Source organism: Lepeophtheirus salmonis, chromosome 9, assembly GCF_016086655.4.
Source record: "Lepeophtheirus salmonis chromosome 9, UVic_Lsal_1.4, whole genome shotgun sequence".
In the NCBI taxonomy this organism is placed as follows: Eukaryota; Metazoa; Arthropoda; class Copepoda; order Siphonostomatoida; family Caligidae; genus Lepeophtheirus; species Lepeophtheirus salmonis.
In genome coordinates this window covers 27,948,374-27,953,718 of record NC_052139.2, presented here as the reverse complement: position 1 = coordinate 27,953,718, position 5,345 = coordinate 27,948,374, and the positions used below count along the sequence as shown (strand labels likewise).

Sequence of the window (5,345 nt, the reverse complement as noted above, 5' to 3'; positions counted from 1 at the left end):
TGATCAATATTTTCAATTAAATTTGAATCATTCAATATAATACCTAAAATTAAGAAATATCAAATTTTTAAGGGGAAAAGTACTCTAAATTGTTCAATCTCTTACCCAATTTGAATCCACAGTTTCAAATCGACTTTGATACTCAATCCTACAGTTACAATCACAAATGTAAGATTGTGGAATATTCATTTATTTCTTTGGTTAAACGAGGTCGATCAAGTTTCCTGCGAAGTTATTTTAAGAAAGAGACTATGCTATTAAGAGGAAGATTTCGAAATTGGGATGGAATTAAGGATTCAAGTTTATAATCAGAGGAGATAAAATGAACTTCAAAAAGGGGAGGATAATTTGAAGGTTCCGAATTTTGGCCAGATACAGCTTGAGTCCAAAGTTGTCTTTGTGACTACTCCTCAGGAAACAAATACGAATGGGGTTTTATTATGTTTCCAGTTTCGATACTTTCGGACTTAATTACTCTGTATTTACTACGACAACTGGGTGCAATATATATCTTTCCCATGATTATATACTAAAATAAACCATACACTGTATTTTAAGTTAAAATATCACACGTCCTACTTAATTATGTTTTACTTATTACCGTTTAATATTTATATATTGTACCTTGTATTTTGAATCTCTTTGAGACATTGAGGGAGGAGAGGTAGCGAAAGCCTTTCTATTCTTAGTTTACACTTGTGGGTATCCTTCGGTAAACTTTTTCGTGTTTGAGTCTAACTAGCGACATATATTTGGTATAGAAACGAAAGTGTCACAACTTACCAAGTCTTCCCTACCATGTTATGTATTTATGTACATATGTAATTGTAAAAGCTATCTTTTTCTCTCTCTTTCTGTCCGTTCGTGACCTGAGTAAGAATAAGGGTCTAACGAAAGCTTGCAAAATACATTCCTTTATTTTTTTTATTTTTGCAATATGTTTCTTTAACTATATGATATGCATTCATGTATATATGTGCTGCGTAAACACTGACAAAATCTTGAATAGACATCAAAAAAGGAGAAAAGCCTAATTTATTGCTTCAGTTAATACTGGGTGGTCCATCGAAATCTGAAAAATTATAGATCAATACTTAATTAAGGTTGAGTAATTGCAATTAATTCATATTTTGATATATTTAAGCTTTTTTTTAAATGTTTAGGTTACGATCAAGAAGACCAAACTGGACTTGGAGGAGCTTAAGGAAACAGCCTATTCAAATCCCCTCAAGTCCTTGAGGTTCAATGCCAGAGAAGAGGCCAAAAGTGTTAAAAAAGAGTTTTAAAAAAAAAAACAACAACTAAAAGACTCATTCAAAAGAGTCTTGCAAAGCAAGAGATGGGTTTCTTTCATTACTGGTGTCAAAAGTGGCCTTTCTACCATTGTTTTGGACTATTTATATGTTAACTCACGATATAGGATAAATTTTCTGTTTTCTTTTGATGCACATACAAGGTTATATAGACGAGTAAAAGCTGCTCTATGAAAATAAATTTCGAGTCATTATATTCCTGTATTTTGTAACGAGTAAATCAATTCCTAGTCAAATTCCATCAGGAGACATTGTATTCACATTTTTAACTGTCGTTTGATTTTTTTCAAAAATCAATGTATATTTTAAAAGCACACACCAAATGATTTGACAACAAATTCCTCCTAAACATGATGCTGAAAATCGCTGGGAGTTCATTGTTTATAGGGAGATCCAATGTTCTGTGCTTAGGGGATTACCGAGAGGCAAATTGTTCAAAATTATAGTACATTCATAGTTATTCATCAACCAAACTATTTCGTATACAGATGGGGTTGACACATCCAACAATCTAGTGATAATTAAAAAAGTTAATAATAAATTTCCCATTCTCTTAAATTGCAACCCAGACATACATGATTTATGTAGGGGTACTGTGGGACCTGGAAACAAGTTATATACCACCAATCTCACATCAAAGAACCCCCTATGCCACGAAGCAGATTAAAAACCAACAGTCTGCTTCTAGAATCATAAATGACCCTTACTATCGATGTACCAATACTTTTTTACGTGGATGCCTGGATGGTTTCTGCTCTCTATTCTATACGGTTTTTCTGCAGATGTGGAAAACTATTTAACAATATGTCAGTGGGTCAGTATAATCTGTGAATGGGACAAATTGGTAGTTAGGTATATATTTTCGGAAAATGGCAATTTTCCAACTACAATATTCCTAAGGGGAATCAAAAATTAGGGAAAACTCTAATATTCATAAATAAAGCTGAGGGAAAAGTACCTTCGTTTTTTTCGCTTTATTACAATGTTTTATAAGAATTGTTACAATCATCCGATTTGAGCCAAATATGCCCCCTTCTGTGCCATCAGTTGTTGCCAACTATAGTAAACAGTATTATTCCTTTTTTTTATTTATCCCTTAATTGCATCAATGCAACAAAAGGAAAAATTATGACATTAGGTTACTCTGTGCACCAATGACGAAAATGATTTTCAACACTTTTTAAATGCACATTATTTATTCATTTTATCACTTTAATCAAGTAACATGCAAAAACAGCAGCGTATCTCAGATCTCCAAGATGATAGAATTGATGTGTTAAACATTACAAACATCGATAACTCTTGCCTGGTTTTTAAGTTTACCAAGAGGGGGAAAATGGAGAAGACATCTCCAGGATATCAAAATTTGGATGGGATAATTTATAGAGGAAAACAAAGTTCTTGATAAGTTTGAAGAAGATTATAAAGGAGGATCCCACTAAGTCGATAAATCGCCTCACCAAAGACCTCACTGTGGCTCCTAGGATCAACAGAAGGGATATAAAGCACAACTTGGTATTAGTTTCTTTCACAAGGAAAAGAACAAAGGAAGAGGTGCAAGGGGTTTACAATACCAAACATTCGGGTCAAACAATAGTCCTCGGCGTTGGGACCTCTGATGAAAAGAAGATGCTTCCGTTCTTTTTCAAGAGTGGACAGAAAATCGGGAAGGAGGCCTACTATAAGGTACTTAAGTAAAGGTGCTTAAGTATACCATCTTGCAATTCACCACAAAGAGGTGCCCAAATAGTTTAAAATCTATGGAGGTTAGATTGTATTCTTCCTATACAAAAAGTTTAAAAAAATTTGATGTGAGCCAATGCTGCATAATCTTGACAGTGTGTGATGACTCATCACTGATGAGGCAAGGACTCCTGTAAGCAGGAACGGTCACGCGCAAGCATGAATTTAAATATGCGTGCAACATGAGGTCTATTGAAAAAAAACAATGCAACGTGTTTGGTAAGACGTGAAGATGGTGGACGCCATCTTTATTGTGTTTTGTAATTCCAATCATGCCCAATAAGTGTTGTGCTCCAGGGGTAGAATGATAGCGAGCCACTGACCTGTTGATACCACCTGGCTGAAATCAATTCCAAGAGAAACAGATCTGAAGAAGACAGATTAGGGACCATCCTAAAGTACAAAGCTGTGTTCTCTGCATTTCAACGACTCTGATTTCATCTCTGAGTCTAAAAGAAGTCAGACCCTTAGCAAGGCTCTAAAGAAGAGGTAAGACAGCTGCTCACTTTTCATGCGCATGCTTATAACTGTCCTTCTTTTACAGGTACCTCAAAGCAAACGTAGTACCATCCCTATGGCCACACTGCCCCAACTACCTCTCAACTCCTATAGCGCCATCTAGGCCAACTCAAGCTGCGACCACGTCACGTAGGGATCAAACGTTCAATGTCCTTCAACAGCAACTGGAATTTTAACTCTTGATTGAGGAGTCAGTCCTCTTTGTGGAAGAAGTTACTGACAAATTGGCCAGGAGACACTCCCATCAGACTTCATACTCATAACAAAACCAAGCACTGCCCTTTTGAAGCTATCCCATGATGAGAAATTTGGCCCCAAAGTAGTAGCCAGCATCCAGTTTGAGACAGATATGACTTTCAAATATACCACTCTTGTGTGTTGATACACAAAAAGGCAGTGTCACACATCACCTCAGAAGGCAAGGACAACACTGTGATTCAAGCCATCAATTTGACTTCCTTTCTGGGAGGAAAAGAAGAATTGAATCAAACAGAGACCAAGGAAGACATTCTCAACGAGTTAGTGAAGTTTCTCAACTCCTCAGACACCTGGAGTTGGCTACGAAAAGAGAGATGAGCTTCGGGAACCAATCTCTGAGAAGAACAAACTTTGCCTCTCTTTCTTGAGAGATTTTGTCGACTTTCTCATCGAGTGGTAAGACAGTAAAGCACCTGGCCTCACAGCAGAAACCTTCCTATCAACAAAGCAGACGTGCCTTGCTGCAGCAGATCTGGCAAAGTATCTTCTCCTCGATGAAGACTTCTCCTATGTACTCCTCGGCATTTTCCAGTCTGATCCGATCGAAAAAAGGTTCGGCTGGTACAGACAACTAAGTAGAGATATCTACTACGTCAGCGTGAGATAGATCCTGGAAGCAGAGAAAAAGATTCGTATTCTGAGTCTTGTCAGATTCTCAGGTAAATAAGATATTTGTTAATAGTAAGCTTCGTTATTTAGGTATTATTTATTGTTACAATATGATAATATCATTACAATATTTTACTTTTTTAAATTTTCAGGTATGACTACTTCAGAAATTAAAGCTCTGCGGGATGAAGACTTGGTAAAAGCTGAGCTCATTTTGACTAACTGGCAACCAGATGACCTCCAGGAATTGGCTTCCAAAATTCCAAAATATATTTGTTTTTCTTTGAAGAAGAAGATCAGCTGTACATTATGCCAAGAGTTAACGGTCATCAGAGACACACCTCCGGACTCAATAACCTTCGACAGACCAACTAATCAGCATGTAGACCTGAAGGAGTTCATCAACATAATGAGCAGAACGGGCTTGTCCACTCCATCCGATCTTCTCTACCTGTCCTGTGTTTATGCTCACTCCATGTTCTCTTACATCACAGCTACTGCTGAAGAGAAAGACAGTCTATATGGCACCCCAAATCCTAGAGCTTCATTTGTTGGCACATTCATTGACAGGATGCAAGACAGTTTAAACTCTGACATTATCGCCGTTGTGGAAGTAAAGTGCGAGGAAGGACACTCCTGGTTAGCTTTTCTGCAAAGAATTTCATACGCTTTGTTTCATGTCATGAGAAAAAATTAAAGTGCTAAAATGAATGATGACATCCGATTTTAAACAAAAAATAGAAGGGCAGCTAAGAATTCAGAAGCTAATAGGAAAAAAGGCTAAATTTCAATCAAAATCTTCCGACTCATAGGCTTGGACCAACTTTGTACTTGTTCATAGTGTCTGATATTTCTTGTCACAGGATACAAAATGATGGTTTTTCCCCCTCCCACATTCCTGCA

At 36.7% G+C, this 5,345-nt stretch overlaps 1 long non-coding RNA gene across 1 annotated transcript; it reads left to right on the top strand.

The window, feature by feature from the left end:
* Positions 1–3,217: 3,217 nt before the first annotated feature.
* On the top strand, positions 3,218–5,135 carry LOC121124514 (uncharacterized). The gene is made up of 3 exons (XR_005866322.2): positions 3,218–3,545; positions 3,601–4,492; positions 4,595–5,135. It is a non-coding gene; the product is annotated as an uncharacterized lncRNA (long non-coding RNA).
* Positions 5,136–5,345: the final 210 nt, after the last annotated feature.